The sequence below is a fragment of the Myotis nattereri genome (genome assembly GCF_964212035.1).
Source record: "Myotis nattereri genome assembly, chromosome: 15".
Taxonomy (NCBI): Eukaryota; Metazoa; Chordata; class Mammalia; order Chiroptera; family Vespertilionidae; genus Myotis; species Myotis nattereri.
In genome coordinates this window covers 22,053,641-22,075,120 of record NC_138090.1, presented here as the reverse complement: position 1 = coordinate 22,075,120, position 21,480 = coordinate 22,053,641, and the positions used below count along the sequence as shown (strand labels likewise).

Here is a 21,480-nt window from a genome sequence, read left to right as displayed (position 1 = left end):
GTCCCATGTGTGAAACAGTTGGTTGAGGCACCATCATCACTGCCACCTGCTTCTGGAATCTCTCCTGAATGCGTGTCTCTTTTTCAGATGCAATATGAGAACTGGGCGCCTGGGATATTAGTGTGGCCTTGCTCTGTAGCACTCATCCCAGGAGCAATTTGGGGATGAGCTAGGTGATTATTTAATTGCTCTCCGGATCCTCCTCCTCTGGCTGGATGCATCCTGAGGAAAAGAACTGTGGTTGGTTTTGTCCCCCATTGTAACCCCCCTCCTGGCATGATAGGGGCTCAGTAAGCATTAGCTCCAGGTGGTTGAGTGGATGGTCTGATGAATTGACAGGATGGTATTATCCTCACTTCTACATGATTCTTTTGCAAGAAGTGGCCTCAAAACATCAACACCCTATCAAAGAAACTTCTTGGTGTAGCCCAGAGCTTCCTGTTAGGTTCCTATTAGCACACACGCCTGTCTGTGGGGTACTGGAACTGATACCTCCATCACTTCCTGCGACCGCATTCAAAGATTGATCAGCATGCCCTTTTATGACAGGGCAAGAAAATGACCTTGTTTAGGAGAGAAAGTAATGGCACCAAAAGCCTCCTGAGCCTCCTTTCGGGAGTGGTGGGGGCGGGGGCACGTGTACAGGATGGTGTGTGGAGGGAGAGCACTAGGAACCTGCAGGGGGTTATAGTTCAGGACTCACACCAGCTCTGATTGTCCCCAGCTTCCAGGGATGCCTGTGGACCACGGGCACTGGCTCTGTTTCTGCCTCCATCCTGCCTTATTCAGGCCTCCCTGAAAAAGTGCATTTTGGCCCGACCTGCGTGGCTCAGTGGTTGAACGTCAACCTATGAACCAGGAGATCATGGTTCAATTTCTGGTCAGGGCACATGCCTGGGTTGTGGGCTAGGATCCCCAGTGTGGGGAGTGCAGGAGGCAGCTGATCAACTATATATATATTTAAGTACATTTTGTAAAAGCCTTTGGTTCCTCCCAGCACTGGGATCTGCAGCCTTCCTGGGCAGCAGGAGGTGGCCTGTCCTGATTCACGTGGCATTAGCCACTCCTGCTGGGAAAATGCCACTCATATCAGAGCAGCCTCCGGATCAACCTTCCAGCAAAAGCTGGGCCGGTGGGTGCTTCCTGGGCTGCCAAGACTTCGGACTCTCCAGAAACAAGTTCTGCAGCAAGCGTGTGAGAGAATGAGGTAGCAGACTTGAGCTTTATACTTGAGAGGCGTTCTTGTTTCATGAAGAAGCCAGCACACTTAAACGTTGACAGCAGCATTGACTGCCTCTCTGTGTGCCAGGCATCTATAAACCCTCCATCTACATTGTTGCCTTTCATTCTCACTAAGAGGTAAAGGGACTGGTCCACATTCCATGAGCAGCCTTGGAGGGGATTCAGCACTGCACTCATGTGATGCCAGGGCTCCTGTCTGCCTGCCGCGTGAGAAGCCCAATGCTGGCGCACCTTTGTGGCTAGATGTGATCATGTAGCTGTGCTGGACTGCCTTCTCCCACATGGACGTCATTGAAATTAAAAATAATCACAGCTTAGGATCAGTGAGCAGAGAGGGGTTAAGGGTCAAGCTTCCTGTCACTTGAAGCTCTAACTGTTAAGTCTGGCACAACAGCCAGCTGGGGATGGAGGGACACTCTGCTACCCCCTTCCCATCCCGGGGTCCAAGCAGACAGTCAGGATCTGCCTCCTCCAAAAGCCTAGCTCTCATCTCACCGAACAGTTCAGCTAGCTGTTGGTGGAAAAGGCCCCCGGGCACTGGTCCTGTTGCCGCTTCCTCTGTGGCCAAGACCATAAAATGAGGCAGCTGCGCCCCAGAATGGCGCAGTTCCTTGCACATACCCAAGAGGTGTTGTTGGTGGTAAGTGACACTGTCCACAAATAGGCCATTTGCATTCCTTCGTGTGGTGTCCAAGAGGGATGCTGGGTGTTCTGTACTGAGACCAAGTGTCCTGCGGAGCAGCCCCAGCCCAGAGCAGGGTGGCCACGGAGGAGCTGGGTGCTGACCGCTGCTGAGGCCAGCAGAGCTCCATGCCAGGAGGACACTCCATCCCTCTGCTATGGAGCTTTACAGTCCTCCGATGTCAGATCCTGGAAGGAGAGGAGAATCAGGTCTTTCCCTGCCGCTTACAGCTCAGCGTCTCGTAGGGGAGACCACACACTTGCTTGGCTGCTTTTTCCTGGGCACTCACCTGGGCGGTGCCCAGCCCTGGTTCCTGCTGCAGACTCCACAGTGAGGATGACAGACGTGGCCCCCCTCCTCATGGAGCTCAGAGACAGAGACTAAAAATCGCTCTCCTAACAGCAAACTCTCACATACGCCAACCTCAGTGAAGGACCAACCCGGCAGGGGCCACAGAGCCATCAAACTGGGGGCACAGTGCCCATGAAACTTTTAGGGGTCCACGAAAAACTTTCTATTCTAATTTCTTTTAGAATCAAAAGAGAGAAGGAGTATAATAATTATGTATAATAACGAGCCCCATCTGGATCACATTCATCTTTATACCACTTAGGAAATCTATCTTCTATTGTTTTTTAGTGCAGGAAGGAGCCCACAGACATCAGAGTGCCAAGGGCCCAAGAATGTCGTGAGGTGGCCTTGGCCCCAAGTGCTGTGAGGATTTTTATGAGAGGGTCTGACTACGTTCTGAGGTTCAGGAAGGCTTCTTTCCTGCGAAGGTAATAGTTAAGCCGAGAGCGATGGAAAACAGGAGTTATTAGCAGGGGAATAGCGTATTCCAGACACAGGGAACAGCACACGCAGAGGTCCTGCGGGGTGAGGAAGGAGAGTGGGTTTAAGGAGCTGAAAAATGCTGCAGTGAAAGGGCGCATGCGTACTAGGACTGCTGAGGCAGGCAATGGTCTTGGTTCTTAATGTCAGAGCTACGGAGAAACAGGTGCATTTGATGATAGAAGGGGGTGGGGGGAGACAGTAAAGGGTAAGTGGACATTAGTGATTTCAAAAAATTGCCCTGGCTGCTGTGAGATTAAATGACAGGAAACTGGGTGAGTGATTAAGAGTCTCCTGAGCAGCCCAAGCAAGAGATGGTGGCAGCTTAGGCTAGGATGAGGCGATGGAGATGGAGAGAAGTCACATCTGAGAGATGTTTGGGAGGTGACACCTTTAGAACTGGCAGTGATTGGAGGTAATGAAGGAAGGAGAGGGAGGGGCACCAGGGGCTCGCAGGGCTTGGTGGAACTGCCTTTAGCTTCCAGGGAGCACTGAAGAAGCATCAGTTAGGGGAGAAAATTATAAAATGGTCTGTAGTCATGGGGGAAGCAGAGATCCATAAGAGGGAATGACAGCCTTCACCCGGGCAGGGGGAGAGGCCATCGTGGGAGGCTTCCAGGAAGAAGCCTGGCTTCAAGCTAAGCCATAAAGGGCAGTGATGTTTCTTTTATCAGCTCTGCCTCCCCACTCCTGCCCCTTTGCCACACACTCCCAGCTCCAAATCCGGCACATGGGAGGTACTCAGTGAACGCTTCTTAGCCAGTGGTGCAGGAATGAGATCTGGTTTGCCAGATGGACAAGGGAGAGACAGCAAAGAATGCTCAGACACCTAGACGTGTGGACCCACAGGGAGCGTGGCCTGGGCTGCAGAAACTCGAGGCGCCAGGTTGAAGATGGGGAACGCAGGCTGGGAAGGCAGGGAGCAGGCCTCCAGCATCCTTCAGATTAGGCCACAGAGGTGCTAAGAGTTGGTGAAAGACTGAGGCCCAGAAAGGCTGCTTGCATTGGCTTCATAAACCCATGCAATTGGGCCGGCTGCTTCACACATCTGAAAAGATGAGGGTGCCACCTGAGAGTTTCGTGCTCTTTAGTTAAAACTGAGAGCTTGCAAGAAGAATTGGGGTTTGGCGAAATGTGTGCATGTGCTTGTGTGCATGTGCACATTTGTGAGTGTCTGAGTGAGCATGCACATGTGTGAGTGTGTGTGTGACTGCATGTGTATGAATGTGCCTGTGGAGGTATGGCTAGAGAAAAGAGAGGTTTCTAACACCCTAGAAATATTAGCTATGGAAAAGAAAACATTTAGAAGCTAGTTGTTCAGGGTTCTTATCTGGAGTTTGTTAGTTTGATTCAGAACCTCATGTCTCTTTGGGATACTGACAGTAAGTACTCCCAAATACTCAAGACTTAGGACCCCATCCCGGTTCCCATCCCCACCCCAGGGCCACTCAGCTGGTGGCCAGGCTAGTGGACATGGCTCTAGCTCTCCCTGCAAAATACAGAAGCTCAGCATTGACTGCCACGGGGCAATTTCTTTCCGGCACAATTTCCCAACTACTTCCTCTTGGGTACTAGAAACAACTTCAGTTAGATTTAAGACAAATCATATGTGAGTCCCTACTGTGTGTTTTTTGCATTTAATTATTAAAACCACTCAGGGAGCTAAGACTTTGTTCGTGGAAGAGGAGGCTGGGGCTGTTCCTTTAAGGAACTCCAACAGAGTGGTAGAGTTGGGACTCAAACCCATGCCCTCCAACACCAAATTCCTTCTCACTGCCCTGCGGTGTCAGAATCCCATAGTCATCGAAGGAGCACCTTGCTTATCACTGCACTCCACCTGGCTCATCCTGTTCCCCTGGGGCAAGGCTGGTTTAAATTCAGAGGCTTCTGAGGATTGGGGAGAACTGGGTGGGGAAGGAGAGTGATGGTGGGCATGTCCCTTGCAGCTGCCCCTCATCTCCTCCATCTCTGGGGTAGCCCAGATCCCAGCCAGAGCCAGGCCTCAGGCAGCGCCCCTCATCTTCTTGGTGCCATGAGTTCAGCCCCTGCCCACCAACTTCAGTGAGAGGTCTGATTCTATTTAAAGAACGTGGGATGCATTTTTCAGGAGGGAAGGTTGTGAAATCGGGGAGACAGCTCCAGGCACTGCCAGCGCTTGCAGGAGTTTCAGTAAGGATTCTTCAAGAAGATAGACTGGATTAACTGTCCTAAAGCAAAGATTATTTTAGCACCTTAGAAATGGTGGAGAGGGGAAATAGGAATCTTATCAAAAAAGGAGAAATCTTTTCTATTTGAGCCAACTTTGGTTTTAAAATGTTATGAAACAACTCTGTTTCCCAAACAGGTTTTTTTTTCTCTCTTTCTTTGGCAGCTCCGGGGTTCTCTTTCTTTCCTCCTCCCTTCCCTCCCCGCCCAATCGGACACTATCTTTTTGGATTCCTTATACACATGGTTTATTTTGTTGGGTTTCTTCCTTTATTTGTTTTTCTTTTTTCACTAGAAGAAAGTTAATTCCTGTTACTTTTTTTTTTTTTTGCCATTCCAAATTATATATTTATTTTTTAATTTACACATCCAGGTCTTATTATATTTGTAACATTTGACTAAGATATCAAATTGCATCCTACTTCTCTCCCTCCCCACTCCCCTGCCAGGCCCTCCTCACCCCATTGCCTGTGTCTACTATGGCTTATGCATATATGCATACAAGTTCATTGCTTGATCTCTTTTAAGTCCGCTTTCCTTTGTCCACTGGTCCAGGCAGTAGGGTGTCACAGAAGTCACACTCACAGCGGAGAACGCGGGATTAAAATGCACCTGAAGGGAACCAGGTGACTGTTTCCAAGGATAGTTTTTTCTGGGACAAGTGGACATAGAATGTTGCATTGCGATTGCCACTTTCCCTCCCCCACCCCAATGCCTTTGCTCCTGCAGCAGAAAGTGGACTGTTCGAATGCTTATAATTCCTTGTTATCACCCACATCTGACTTCTGCTCACACTGGTCCATTTTCAAGCTGCACCTGCCTTCCTCCTCTCTCTGTAGCTCTAGTGCTTTTCACCCTTCAAAACTCAGTCAGTGTCCAGCCAGTGTTGCTCAGTTGTTGAGAGTCGACCTGTGAACCAGGAGGTCACAGTTCGATTCCCGGTTAGGGCACATGCCCAGGTTGTGGGCTTGATCCCCAGTTGGGGTCGTTCAGGAGGCAGCTAATCAGTGATTCTCTCTCATCATTGATGTTTCTGTCTCTCCCTCCCTCCCTCTCCCTTTGTCTCTGAAATCAATAAAAATATATTATTCAAACAAACAAACAAACAAACAAAAAACTCGGTCAGCATTCCCTCCACTGGGAAATGTCCCTGACCTGCTCCTACCCACCTCCTACCTTGGCCCAAAGGAGCAATGTTGAATGTGTGACTGTCACCCAGCACACCCACCCATTTCCAGGACCCTGCACCCCCCCTCTCCTCCCCGGCTCCTCTTGCGCTCCTGTCCTAGCACAATCTGGGCCTCTCAGTGAGATGATCTGGATGTGTCTCTGGGTGCATGGAGGCCATGCACACTGACAGGCGTGCGGGGATCTTCGGAGAATTTCCCGGGTCTAGGAAGCACTAAAGGGTGGCCAGGGTGTGAACACGTGATCACTCCCGTCCACATGACCCTCTAAGTAAGTGGGCCCCAGAAGTAGGACCAGCATCTGAAAGATCTTTTGCTTCTTTTCAGTTCTAAAATGTTTTATTTCATAGTTTCTGTAGAAGACTCAAAGCTAAATAGAAAGGCAGCTTTCAGTCACAAGTGGATGATTCAATAGTCGTTCAAAACCTACTGTGGAAGCAAATGAAAGATTCTGATTTCAGTCCTGGCTCTGCCACAAACCGACTGCATCATCTCGGCCAAGTTCCTTGCCCTCAGCTGTCCCTCAGGAAGGGGAGAGAAATAAGGGTACATGTCACAGGATTCTTGGGAGGATTATACAGCATATAGAACGTGAGGCCACAGCGATGACCTGTCTCCCTGCCGATGACCTGTCTCTCACGTCCACTTCCATGGATTTGGGAGCACTTTGTAAAGTAAGATTCGTGCCATCGAGTGTGTGGGTAACAGCAATGCTCACAGGGCTGCCAGTCTCATAACCTCAAAACATTTTGAAAATTTTTGCTCTGAGTTTGCATATTTTATCATTCTCATTTATATTTTGTTCTATGATCCTGGGGCCAGAGAAATCTTATATTTCCCTCCCTCCCTCCCTCCCTCCCTCCCTCTTCCCCTCCCTCCCTCCCTCCCTTCATTCTCTTCCTCTTTCCCCCTCTCTCCTGCCCTTGACATGAGTTATAGGGCAAGGTTCCAGGTTTTGAATTATAATGAGACGTATATTGATACTCCATGTTTTAGGCACTACACTTTTATATCGTATCCCATCTGCTTCTCCATCTATTTCAGTGGTTTTCAAATTATTTAACTCCACTTCCTGACACTTGGCAACGTCTGTAAACATCTTTGGTTGTACAATGGGTGAAAGGTGTGTGCTACTGGCACCTAGCTAAATATCCCACAATGCACAGGACCGTCCCCTGCATGACAAATTAATTATCTGGCTCAAAATGACAACAGTGCAGAAGTGGGAAACCCTCTGTCTCTGTGGTTGAAAGACCCCTTCTCTCTGCCTCCACATTGAGTGGCTGAGTGAGCTTGGGCACTGGTTACTCCGTTTTTGGAATCTGTTGAAAAAGATCAATGAGACTTAGCTGATGAAGTTGTTGTTCATTAGGTGATAATGAGCACAATTCCTAGCATATAGATATTAGCTGTTAGTATTTCATGTGATTGTGACAATAATCCTTAAGCTTGGAGAAGTTCTGAAAGTGCCCAAGGTCTTGCAGCAGATAAAGGGCAGAATCATTCTTGCATCTCTGGGATCGCCTCACCCTGAGCTCACCTCTGAGCCATGAGGCCTTGCTCCCAGCTGTGAACCAACCTGGAGACCAAAATCCCCCAGCACACTCTGTAATTCTAGAAGAGCTGGAATGTGTGGCTACCGCTGCTGATAAGTGCTGGGGTGACAAAAGCAGGTAGGGAGAGTCTACGTGACATTACTCTTGCCCAGAGGTTGGCCATCCACCTTCTTGGAATGGAGGGGACGATTTCAGCCTGCGTCAAGGGTGTGTCTGCCTCAGCCTTTTGGCAGGACATCTTGTGATTCCGTGGCTTTCTCGGGTCCCTCAAGCAGGTGCCACTTCCCCGAGGAACTGGCCTGGGTCTCTGGCTGCCCAGAGTTCAGATCGGACACTTCCCAGAAGGCTCAGATCCAGAGGTGAGAACCGGGGCCAAAGGGGGTAACGTCATCTCAGTGGTGACATTTCCATCCCTGGGCTGCATCCTGGTGTACTTTATCAGGGTGTGAAAACCTGGTGGCTTGGCATTTTCGGTGCCATTGCACTTTACCCCCCAGGTGAAGAGGTGAGCTAGCAGCGTGCCCAGGGAGGCCTGTTGCCAGGCAGAGGTGCCTGATTTCCCAGCCCCGTGTGGAGGCCACAAGTGCGTGCTCAGGCTACCATTCCGGGCTCCTACCTGACACTTGTTACTGGAGAATCTGGCATGACACGTCCTGCCTCAGCTCCCGGGGGGCGGGGGTGGGGTGGGGGGGGGATGGACATTGGTTGCAGAGGCTGGTACGCTTCTCCGATCTCCACCCCAGTGACTTGTAGCCTAGAGATTGCTTTAAAAAGGATTCTGTGTTGCCCTGGCCAGTGTGGCTCAGTCGTCTGGCCATTGTTCCAAACTCTGAAAGATTGCGGGTTCAATTCTAGTAAGGGCATATGCCCGGGTTGTGGGCCCAAACCCCGGGTAGGGGGTGTGCAGGAGGCAGCCCATTGGTGTTTTACTCTCACATCTATGTTCTTCTCTTTCTTTCCCTTTGTCTTCCTCTCTCTGTAAAAATCAATTTATATATATATGTGTATTTTTTTTAAAAAAAAAAAGATTCTGTGTTTCCAAGATCCTCTGAATCCACAATTCCAGGGTTCTAGAGGGCCCAGGATTCTGTGCCTCAGGAATTTTGAGACTCCATGATCAGTTTTGCATGGATTTGTGGATTTTGAAACCACAGCTATGGTTTCAAACCAGAACTTCCTGGTTCACAGTATCCTGCCATTAACAAAACAGCAGGGAGTTCTGTGGAGCAAGAGCCCTGAACACGTCACTCTGGTGGGAGGAGCACTTCAGAGGTCCTAGAGCAGCGGTTCTCAACCTGTGGGTCGCGACCCCTTTGGCAGTCGAACGACCCTTTCACAGGGGTCTCCTAAGGCCATCCTGCATATCAGATATTTACATTACGATTCATAACAGTAGCAACATTACAGTTATGCAGTAGCAACGAAAATTATTTTATGGTTGGGTCACAACATGAGGAACTGTATTTAAAGGGCCAGAAGGTTGAGAACCACTGTCCTAGAGTTTCTCTGTAAACAGCAAAGCAAGAGACCTTCCCGCATGGCAGAGGAGCACCTCTACTCCTTATTGATCACGGCCAGAACGACACCTCCTAGGGCTCAGGCTGCAGAGGTGGAGGAGGGAAGGCATCCCATTGTTGAGTTGTGTAGGTCTCCCAGGGCAAGGCAAGGGGCCTTTGCCAAATGTAGAAGAGAAAGTAGACCCTGCAGGGAATGCAGTCAAGTCTCCAAAACAAGGACTCAACAGCGAGCCCTTTGTTGAGTCAAGTTAGCATGACACTTGTTATGACAGCTGACAAAGAGGAAGGCTGAGTGTCAGCCTCTCTGTGGAAGTGGCCAATGTATCTATAGGTCACTTGACTCTGGAAGCTGTAACGTGAAAGAGGAATGTGGACCAGATTGTCTGGGATTCCTCCTGTGTGCACGGTAGATCTCAGAGATCTTGTACACACACAGAGACACACACACAGACACACACACAGACACACACACAGACACACACACACACCAGTATATTGTCTTAGAAGCTTAATACATTAAAATTGTATTTTTTTGCTCACTCAAAACTAGTGTGCCTGCTTGAGCAGGTCCTGAGGCAGCCCTTCTACTGGTAGGGTCTCAGCAGCCCAGGCTCCTTCTATCTTGTAGCTCTGCCCTCTGCCAGGTTCTAGGAATTCTCTCCAGCCTGTAGTTGCATGGGGAAAGAGAATAGAGGAGCAATGGGAGGTTTACATGGGCCAGGCCTAGAAGTGATGCTCAGCACTTCTGCTCACTGTCCAGAACTCAGTCAGATGACCACACCTAACTGCAAGGGAGGCTGGGAAATATAGTCCAGCCATGTATGCAAAAAGAAAAGAAACTGATTGGGTGAACAGCTAGCCAGTAAATACCACAGCATGATACATCTGCTGCAGAATTTTATTTGTCCATAGCAGAGATTCCAATCCCATTCCTTGGGTCACAACTCCATGGAGATGGAAAGATTTCTAAGTCGGGGATTGTCTATATGACCTAGTAACTCTGGGGCCTACTATTGACTTGGCACACAGTGGGACTGTAGCAGCACTCATTAAACTAACCCACATATTCATTTATTTCACCAACAAGCATATCTGGATCAGGTACATAGATAATCTAAGATGAAGAGCACACAGTTCATGCTTTAATAAATCTGCAATTGAAGGATGGAGGGGCAGCATATGAACACATTGTTCCTATAAGAGTGATATGAAAGCTGTGCTGGCGGAGAGACAATATACAGGAGCAGTGGGAAGCCAGAGCAGACAAGTGCTTAATGTGCTTCAGGTGGGGCCAATCAGAGGAGGCTTCTCAGAGGAGGTGGCTTCTTATTGTGCTTTCAAGGAGAAAAGCACAAATGAGAGCAAAAGCAAAGAATTTGGAAGGATGCTGTGTTATGGGGAAATGATGAAAAATTTGGTGTGGATGAAACACAGACTCATGGACTGTGTATGTTTGGAATCACAGGGAAGGGTGCTGAGTGGTACCGAATAGACAGATTTCAAAGGCCTTATCATAATGCTAAGGCAAGGGAGGAGTTCAGGCTATGGAGGATTTCAGACAGGACAGGTATAAAAAGTACTTGTGAGCTAGTGCAAGAGAAAGCTTTGTGCTCAAGCCGAACACCAGCACGCAATGCCCCTAGTCCCCAGCATGGGTCAAGGACGTGGACCTCTGAGTTCCTGCGTAGGCAGAGGCTGCACTTGGATAAGGAGGTCTGTGTAGACACAGGCCCTATGTCCTGAGCTGGCCTGGATCTGATAGTGGTTAGTTGCAGAGTAAAATGAGAAATGGATTGTAAGTTTGTCATTTTTGAAATCAGTGATGACTATTCCATTTTCCTGGTAAAGGATAAAAGACAGAATGGGCATTTGGGCTGTGGAGAGAAGTGATTTCCTAAACAATTGAGCTGGGCCACCCTTGGAGTCCTGCACGAATTTGAAATGACATTGGGGGTTCTTCAGGGGATGTGAGATGTGAGGAGCAGAGTCACAGAAGGCAACCTCAGGTCCCGCTCGAGATCCTGATCTGGGCATAATGAGTGGGAGAGACCGTGGGCTTCAGATTTACTCCCAGCTCTGCCCCTTACACGCTGTGTGTCCCTGGGCAGGAGTCATGACCTCTCTGAGCACCTTTTCCTAGTCTGTAAGTTGGGTTTAATAGCAGCCTTCCCACTGAAATTGTGGGGATTAAGTGAGAACCCTGGATGTAGGGTGAGTGCTCCACAAAGGTGTCCTCATCTGTGGGGGAAGGAGGAGATTGTCATGCCCAGGGGACATAGCAGCGGTGACTAAAGCCAGAGCTCAGAGGAGATGCCCAAGGGAGTCACTGAAATTGACATCACGGAATCTGGGCCATTGATGTGGAGCAGCTATGTCCCCGCTGCATTCAACTCTCAACAGACAGGGCCTTGTCCTTTGGACCATTGGCAATGGATCCGAATATTGGACCTGGCTCATTTGGGGTCCACTTAAGAACCATCAGAATGTGCCACCAGGATCATTCAGAACTGCTTTTAAGACAACAGCCACTTCCTGGCCGAGGTGAATCAGTGGTCCCCGAAACGCACCCTAATCACCCAGCTCTGCCAATGCATGTCACCTGGCCCACAGAGCTCTTGTTTCTCTGTTGTTGAAGTTTGGCCTGAGATGATAGGGACACATTGAATTCTTCAAAGACTCATTCCCGCTTACCTTTTCCCCTCTTTTCCCCTTCAGGTTCAACCCCTTTTATCACACTAAAGTGCCAATCAATATCGAGAGATAGATGTTACATCTTAGCTTTTTATAACATTACTCGTCCCAGAAGGGACACTGTATCTTTAAGGAAATGGACCCCGTATCCTGTTTCTGAAGGATTAAAACCCTTTAAAGAGACAGAAGAGGCTGTAAACCCCGATCATATTCTTATTCTCTCTTCATTATCCTGTCCACTATCTATCCCTGCTGAGTAAATCTGGTTGTGTGTTTCTCCAAAGTGGTCATAAGAAGAAATTTATTTACTCCGCGTGGCACAGGAGGGGCATTACTGAGCTCCAAGGCTCTCCGAAGTAATAAAGATTTTGCAGCGTGTGCAAAAGGGGCAGAAATTCAGAACTTCTTTCCCCTCTGAGGTCGTTTGGCCATCCAAAGGGGGAGTCACTTCTCATTCTCTGACAGGGTTTATTTCCGTAAGATTTTCCAATTAGCAGGAAAGGTCACACTAACGTTGGTGCTGGGGAGAGGAAGAGGATCAGAGTATGCAAATAGAGACATCCTTGAAAGGGCAATATTAAAAAAATCAAGTGTGGATTTCCTGATTTAATTTAAAAATTATTTTATCTATGCCCCTTTCCTCCTCTGCAAGAGGGAAAAAGGTGGTTGCATTTGACCTGCAGCTCTCGCCTGGGACAAACGAACATGTGATCCCTGAGTGTGACCAGTGGGCGCAGGTGACCCATGGGGGGTGGAAGATGGGAGTTAAGAGGTGATCCCTTTGCTCTTGGCCCCGGAAGCGCGGGGACACAGGATGCCAGGTGAGCGGAGCTGGAATCTCAGCTGCAGGCGCAACCTCTCTGGACCTTTATAATGGCCAGACTGTCCCTGGCCTGGCGGACTGCCTGCCAGCATATCATTTTTAAACCCGGCTCAGATCTCCGTTTGACACCTCCCCTGCCTCTTTTGTTCCCTGCTCAGTGCGTGTAAAGCACAAGAACTTTTCTCGGTAATAGGGAGGGCTGGGAGCAGTGTCAGGGAAGATGTACTCCAGCCGTGCAGGGATGGAAGTCGCCGATGCCCATTAAAATGGGTCCAGGGGACAGCTTTGCTTTGGGTCTGGGGCTGATGCTTCCTGTCAACTCGAATGTGCTATGCAAATGTTACGACCTGCACTCCTGGCTCCCCGCTCCGCTCACGTCTCCATCAGTGACTGCCTGGGTGAGAGCCAGTGGGGAGCTCACTGGAAGGCAGAGTGCTGCCCGGAGGGGGCCTAGGGCCTTGCACACCCTTCGCACTTATTTCTGCACACCCAGGGGTTTGTCTGTGTGGCTGCAATCAGAACGGAAGATTACATTCCTCCAGCAAGGCTGGATCTTCCACTTGGAAGTTGCATGTTGGAGCAGGTAGTTCAGCAAATGAACTAACCCGGCCATTTCCTGACAACACAGGGAGCATTTGTTGAGCGCCCTCTAAATGCCTGATGTGGTACCTGATGCTGAGGTTAGGCATTTGCTGCAGGTCACACAGCTGCTACACAGCTGAGTTTGGATTCATCCACCTTTACTTGTCTCTCATATCTATACTGAGTCACACTGTTGGGCTCACTTTATTTGTGAGAAAAAAAAAAAAGCTAATTGGATTATTTTGCCAGCAGGTTAAATCTTGTCAAATACTAAGAGAATCATTTGTCAATTCTCCCTGGGAAATAAACAAAAGTATGCAAAAAAATATGGGATTTGGGTCTTTAAAAATTAGAAATGTGCAACGTTGTGCTCAGGCCCTGTCAATTATAAGCATATAGTGTCACTACTGATGTGGGGTAATGGGACACACATATGCAGTAAGAAGGCACGGATTAGCTGCTGGTGTCGTTTCCATCTGCTGTGACGTTCATTTTTGCCACAAGATAAGTCCATCCTCAGCTGAAAAATCCTTCTAGCTTCCTTGAAGTTGAAGAGTAAAGCCTCTGAAGGCATCGCTTGGATTTCAACATGAAAGAGAAAGCCTTTTTATTTTTCCTTGCTGTTAAACAGAGAGTGACCCATTTTTTTTTTATGTTTCAGAGTATTATTTATTTTGTATCATTTAGCAAGTTTTCATTTCAGCCAATTCTTGGCCTGATTTTTCTTAGAACAAATGTGGGAGGTGAAGAAAGTTGCAAAGAATGAGCCCTGAGCCACAGATGCACCGAGGACAAGTTACTTAGTTCTGTTTCAGACTCCATTCTCCCCAGGATGAAATTTACCTGGCTCAGATCATTCTTTTGAATTTATTAAGAGGAAATTATTATCATAGCTAATCAAACAAATAAGTAAACAAGTAATTATAGTATCTAAATACCAAGACAACCTAAATGCCCAACATTATACAACCAATGAACTAAAGTATAATATAGGTATATGGTATATAATGGAATACTATACAGCCACTATAAAGCATGTTGAAGAGAGATTTTAGTGATGTCTTTTCTGTTTTCAGAATACTACTTTTTACTACTTTTCAGCCCATCCTTATTTTAGCAAATTATCCCTGTTGAATTTTAGGACAAAGTCAGAAGGAAGGGTTACACATGAAATTGATTTGGGGCAGAGTGACAATAGCTGGCCAGATGTCAGGTAGCAGGACAATGGTTAAGAGCTGACAAACGTATTATATTATAATCAGATAAAATCTATGTATCTAAAAGCCTAAGTGATGGTTACGACCAAACAACCGGTCGACCAGTCGCTATGACACGCACTAACCACCAGGGGGCAGATGCTCAACTCAGGAGCTGCCCCCTGGTGGTCCTTGCACTCCCACAGCCAACCTCCCATGGCCAGCCAACCTCCTCACCGTCCACCAGGCCCTGTCCAGCAGCTGGCAGGCCCCGGCCGGCCCAGCCCCAACTGGGACTGGGTGAGATGGCCCCAACAGGCCCTGATCGCTGGCCAGGCCTAGGGACCCCACCCGTGCATGAATTTTGTGCACCAGGCCTCTAGTAATACTGGTATATAAATGTCACCAGAAACAAAAAGACTATGCAGATCGTGAAGCAGGTTGGGGAAAATCAGGTGCATGCACAAATCATCACGGTGGTTACAGTGAGTGAGCTCTCTCTCCACGCTCAGCATGATTCTAACTAACTTAAATGTTAAACAATTAAATTGGAAATTCTTGTTAATATTCCTTTTGTCAAGTGGAGCAAACGGGGGCACAAAAAAGCAAAGTAACTTGCCCCAAGGTTACACAACAGCCTGAGATGGGAAAGAGTATTTCTTCTTTTTTATTATATTCTCCACAAGAAAATTTTAAATAAATTTTAAATGAAATTATGAAAAATTTTAAATAGGTTTAAGATGGATAAATTTCTATCTCCCCAGATGTGACAAAATGGAAGGCTGAATTTTTAATTCAGTCCTGTACCCTTGAGAATGATTCCTACATGTAGCAATAACATTAGAACCTCTGTTAAAAGTGCAAACCCTGCGCCCCAGGTCAGACACACTAGAGGGGTGGGAACTTACCCCTTTAATAAACTCCAGTAACCACGTGCCCCAGGTTGTCTGGGACTGCCCTGACATAGGATGTAGGATGCATGACAACCATAATTATTAATAGCACCCATTTTAATGCTCAGAATCACCCCTGTCTAGACAATGTTCAGCCAGGACCCTGGGAGAGTCATATCAAAACAACACTATGGTAAGCACAGCTCTGAAGACTGCCGGTGCCCTGGGTCCAATCTCCCTCAGCTACCTCGGTGAGTTACTTAACCTCACTGGGGCCTCCGGTTTCCCACCCTCACAATGGGTAGGAGGATTTCTTCCTGCTGGGTTGTTGAGAGGTGTAAATAAATGCATGTTTCATTCCTTCTGAAGAGGCAGACAGCTTAGGAGGTGTTCTGCAAACACCAGCCTCCTTCCTTCTAACAGGAGTGCCGGGGAATTCCTACAATCGGCCTGAGGAGGTCTTCAAGGCCCTGGGCGCAGTGCTTCTGTTAAATGTGGTGAGCAAGTGACACCGAGCCAGGGTTTAGTGAGCAAATATGGACACTTTAAAGTTTTCAGGGGACATATAAATGCAAGCTTCAGATTGATTTCACTAAGGAAGTAGGGTTTGTTTTTACTGTCAGAACCACACCCTGAGGTTGTCTTGTGTATGTCACTGTGCCAACCTATTAAGAAAAAAACAAAAGTGTGCTAAGGGAGGTGGGGGTAGGAAGACCAGGTCAATAAACCATTTAGAAACTTTTAGACCTGTTGCCAAAGACCAGCAGATCTGCCATCCTATTTGTAGCAGAAAGAATTCTAATAAATAACCCAGAGAGAGACCTAATTCAGATGACACCTTAAAGATTATTGATTGAAAAGTCAAGGGTTTGCTAATATAAATGGCCTTTACCACAAAATTTGCATTCACGACAGTGACTTTACGCACGTCTGTAAGCCAAGGAAAGTATCGATGCAACTGACACAAATAATGAGACAGGCCAGGCCATCTGTTTGTTTCCAAGCAAAATTTTTAAAAAAGAATGTTTCCACTTATGATTATAGTTGGTGTGTGTACTTTCCTGACTACTCCATGGAACATTTGAGGGGTTATCTGCACATTTGTGGGTTTTAACAAAATGACACAATTGCCCAGTTCCAGATAGGCCAGTTCTGTGCTGTCTAAAGAGACCATTCAGCTGAGAGATTGATGTATGGAGCCCCTGACATTGTCCGTTGATTCAATAAACCAGTCGTAAATAGTGAGATGAGAACTTGAACAAGAATATACAAATAGGTGCTTTTTTTTTCTGGTTCATCAGACCTCACAGGCAGAATTTGTCATACTCTTAGATTTGTGGCCCTGGGGCACATTTCCTTGGTGGGTGGCAGGATGTCACCCAGAGGACCCAAGTACTCTCTGCTCCTATACCACATCCACTTGCTCTGACAAGCCTTGACATCTTTGCCTCCAACTCAATTTTCACCTGGACGAGGTGGCTGGCTCACCTTGGGCTGGGAACAAGGCAAGGTGTTAGAAGGATTTTTTTTTTTTCTGTAGATGCCTCATAGTAGCAGCGTTGATGGAAAAAGATACCTGAGGGATGTGCATATCTTAGCCTTTTTAAGTGACCCATTTTATAGTGAGCAATTTAATTGTAAGAGCAAGTATGTTGGAGCCCAAGAACCCCATGAACTCTTAATGGATTTGAAATCTGCCTCTGCTGTTTTCTGACCATGCAATTGAAGCAATTTCTTTCATCTTTTCTAGGCCTTGGTTTCTCCATTGATATTTTGGATTAATAATGTGACCTACCTCAACGGAGTTCTAGTAGGCCAATAAGTTAAGGCATTTTGCACAATTCAACAATGTATCTTAACTAGAGTCCAGCGCACGAAATTTGTGTGTGGGTACAGTCCCTAGGCCTGGCCTGTGATTCCCTCCCCCCCATGCCACCCACCCCTGGTTCCTCGTTCACCATTGGGCTATCGGAGCCTGCCGGCGGGGAGGGGGGAGCGGGGCCGGGGGAGGGACCAAGAGGTGGTCAGTGTGCCTCATAGCAACTGGTCAAGTGGTCGTTCTGGTCGTTCCGCCCTTCAGTCGATTTGCACATTACTCTTTTATATATATAGATGTGTTTGTAGGCATTAATGTCCACAAATTTTAGTTTTGTCATGAGGATGATGATGATGATGATGAATACCTGACCAGGAACTTTAGAGCCATCTTTTTGGACCCTTGTAATTCTTGAAAAGGAGAAAGAGTCCCAGAAAGCTTGGGAGAAGTGCTTGAAAATGGGGGAGCTGAGACATAAATAAGCTTCTTTTAACTTTCCTGTGTGCAGCCTCTCCTGATTTCCATACTTGCAAAATACTTTAAAAAATATACCTGGATGTCAGCCCCAAGAGCAAGGGGCATTTGTAGAGCAGATTCAGAATGGAGAGGAGGTGAGGCGGGCGGTGGTGGGCACAGGCTTCCAAGTCTGTGGAAGACACTTGGAAGAGAGGGTTGACAGGGCCCTGGATATTCCACCTGCACCCTGGGTGGCTCTGGGAAAGTTCCTTAACTCCTCTGAGCCTCAGTGTCACATCCACAGCATATAGCTAAATCTAGTTATAGTTCTCTCATAGCATTTTGGAGAAGATCAGAAAAATATGTGGGAGTTGTCTGTGCCCCGTATGTAGGTGCTTAAAAGGCAACCACACATTGTGTTGTTATTGCCAGTAATAGTATAGAAATCACATCATATGCCACCTGGCTACTAAGTCCAGAAATGTCCTCCCTGTTCAGTCCATTCTGCCGCATCCAATCCACCAGCAAGTCCATTCCTTTTATCCCCAGGATCTGTCTTCAGTTTGGCCCCCGATCTCCAAGTGCCTGAGACCAGAGTGATCTAAGTGACTATTACCTGGTCTAAGTGACTATTGCTTGGTTATATTACTACCACGGTCTCTCTGCTTCCACCCCTAACCCCACCTCTCAATTGATTCTTTATAGAATAGTCAGAGTTACATTTAAAAAACAGAAATCTAATCGTGCCACTCTGTTCAAAACCCTTCAATAACCAACCTAATAATTATTGCCAATAACCAGGGATTTATTGATGCCTAACTATCGACACTCCAGGGTAGGGAAAAACCCTGATTCCTAGAATTTGCCAATTTCTGTGGTGTCAGTAGTCCTACCATGGCCAATTTCAAGCTCCCAAAGAAATGTAAGTTGAGAGCACATGTGTGCAATGGGCTCCATGACCTGGTTCCCACCAGCTCCAGCACCCCACTGAGCAGCCATTGCAACTTTACTCTGTACCAGGCATAGGCATCCACACTTCACATGCATGAGCTTATCAAAATCTCACAACAGCTCTACCAGACAGGTGCTTTCCTGTGTGTCCGTTATACAGATGAGGAGACTGAGGCACGGGCAGTCTGGCTCCAGCACCTGACCACAGTGTGCTGCCTCCTTTCCTTGTGCTTAAGACAAAATCTAAACTCTTTACCTTGGCGACAAGAGGCAGGATCTGAACCGGCATTCTCTCCAACACCATCGTGTGCCCTACACCTGCTGCTGCACTCTGTCCATTCATCAAACGCGGCTCCTCCTGGATCTTGCTCCCTGCATCCATGAGGCAGGCCACTGTCCCTTTGCCCCTCTGCCTGGAAGGCTCTTCTCCAGCTCTTCACATCACCTATTCCTCCTCATCTTCAGTCCCAGCTTAAATGTCACCTCCCCAGAGAACCTTCCCTGACCACCTCTATCTCCCTGACCTATTTCTATCCTTTCCAGCCTGTATTGCAACCAGTATTTATCTACTTTTTCCCCCTAATGTTGAGGTATGGTCTCAATAGGGGATGGGGACATAAGGGGTGTGTTTGTCCCGAGAGGACAGTTGGTAATGTCTTAAGATATTTTTAGTTGTACAACTCAGGAGTACTGCTGGCATCTCGCAGGTTGAGACCAGGGATACTGCTGAGCAGCCTACAATGTCAAGGATGGCCCCACCACAAAGAATGAGCTGGTCCCACAGGCCCATAGTGCCAAGGTTATAAATTGTGCTGGTGACTCTCTGGCTCTGCTAGCATGCACATTGCAGAAAGGCATAGACTTGACCGCTTTGTTCTCTGCTCTATTCTCAGTCCCAAGCACATAGTAGGTGCCTTAAATGTACGAGTTCAATGACTAAGTAAAAACAACAACACTACTGATAATAATAATAATAATAATAACAACAACAACAACAGCAGCACTGAGACCTCCTTTTAAATAGTCACACCTAAGTGTTCATCCAGGCCGGGGAAGAGGAGAGTGGGTGCTCCTCTTTTTTCTGTCTGCTTAGCCCTCTTTCTGGCCTGAGGACAGGGAAGGAGGAGCAGGCATTTCATAAAATCCCTCCTCGCCCATCCCTGACCTCCCGAGCAGCCGTCCACTAAGTGTTGCACTTGGCTCGAGTTCCCCGTAGTAATTTGGTTAATTGGATGAACAGGCACTTTAGTGACAGAGACTGGATTTCCACACCGCAGTCCATCAAAACTAATCAGCTGGCCGAGTTCCATTTCTCAGCAACTGACAGCTTCGCCAGGGTGGTGAGTAGATGGTAACTTTTTAAATTGAAGAACTTGCTAAATAACGGCAGTTTGAACTTGGCAGGATGTTTTCGAGGGGGAGGGAGGAGAAAGACCCGGTATTGGATTTGTTTCCCTCCCAAGAGATAATCTCGTTAGGGGGCTGCTTGATTAAAAGGTTCTTCCAAAGACACTGGTGGAAAACAGTCGCCTCCAAATTGTACTAAGTTTCTTATCCTTAAGAAAGAACATGCGCAAAGCAGGTGTGCTGTACTTGCCCTTTATCTGGTGCTTATTAAACAGGTGTTAACTGCTGTATATGCCTGATATTAGCATACTAGATCAGGTAGGGTAGTGTTAGGTGCTGTAATAAACAGGCCTTACAGTTTTCTCCGCTTGACACATGATTTCTTACTCCCATGAGAGTTCAATCAGAGTTCCCAATTGCAGGTGCCTCTCTTCCATGCAGTGATTCGGGGACTCGGGCTCCTTTTGTCTATGGTTCCCTTATTCCCTATGGTCTCAATGTCATCTGCTCCCAACCAACAGCAAGGCGAGGAGGGCACAGAGCAGGCCTCCTCAAGGTTTAAAACTTCGCCCAGACGTGACACTGAGCACTTCTGCTCACGTCCCTCTGCTAAGAGTTGGTCACGTGGTCATGCCTGGCTGGAAGAGAGGCCTGGGAAGGTGTCCCTTCCCAGTGGTAACACATCTTGTGGAGGAGAGCCTGGACCTGGATGGACAGCTAGCCATCTCGGCCACAAGCGGATACATACCAAGCCTATGAGAAACAGTCAGGAGTTTCCCTTTTTCTAAATAAGGAACCTAAAGCTCAGAGGAGTTAAGCAATCGACCCAGGATTCTGCAGTTGGCCTGGGGCAGAACTGAGATTTGCATCGGGACTGATTACAAACTTGTATCTTCCCTCTCTCCCTTTCCCTCACTCTCTCCTCGCCTCCCTCCTTTCTCTCTGCGTCCCCTCCTCTCTCTCCTTGCTCTCCCTCTCTTCTTTCTTTTACTTCTCCCCTTCTTTCCTCCTACACCTCAACAATTTCTAAAGGGCCAACATTGTGCTTCTGTAAGTTTGTATGTTTTTCACTAGAGTGTTCTTTTGGGCTCAAAAAATTACCCTCACTGAATTGCCTTTAACCTAGAAGAGATACGTCTGAAGCATACTAGATCGCTGCTCAAGCCTTCATTTTGCTCTCAAAAGCATAGGCAGCCCAAAAAGGAACATGAGAGAAAAGTGATGTTTCTAAAGGCAAATCTGAGATTGTCACTCCCTTATGTAATAATCCTCTGGTTTTCAGGAGGGAGTTCACTCTCCACAGCTTAGCATGCAGAGGCCTCTCCGATCTATCCCCCAAAGGCCCTGGGCCTTCCTGCAGACCTCTGGCAGCCTCTTGGCCAACCTCAGTCTTCCACACACGCCATGTAATGCCCTGGCTGGCCGGCTCCTGCCTCCATGCGCTTGTTCCTCTGTCTGGAACGTGTTTGCTTTGTCTGTCTTCATTGAGTTAAGACCAGTTCCAC

At 47.6% G+C, this 21,480-nt stretch overlaps 1 protein-coding gene across 2 annotated transcripts in view; it reads left to right on the top strand.

Annotated features, from left to right (window-relative positions):
* The window catches only part of MAF (MAF bZIP transcription factor), a 339,313-nt gene that overhangs the window by 214,424 nt on the left and 103,409 nt on the right, over positions 1-21,480 (top strand). The gene's annotated exons all lie outside the window — the stretch shown is intronic.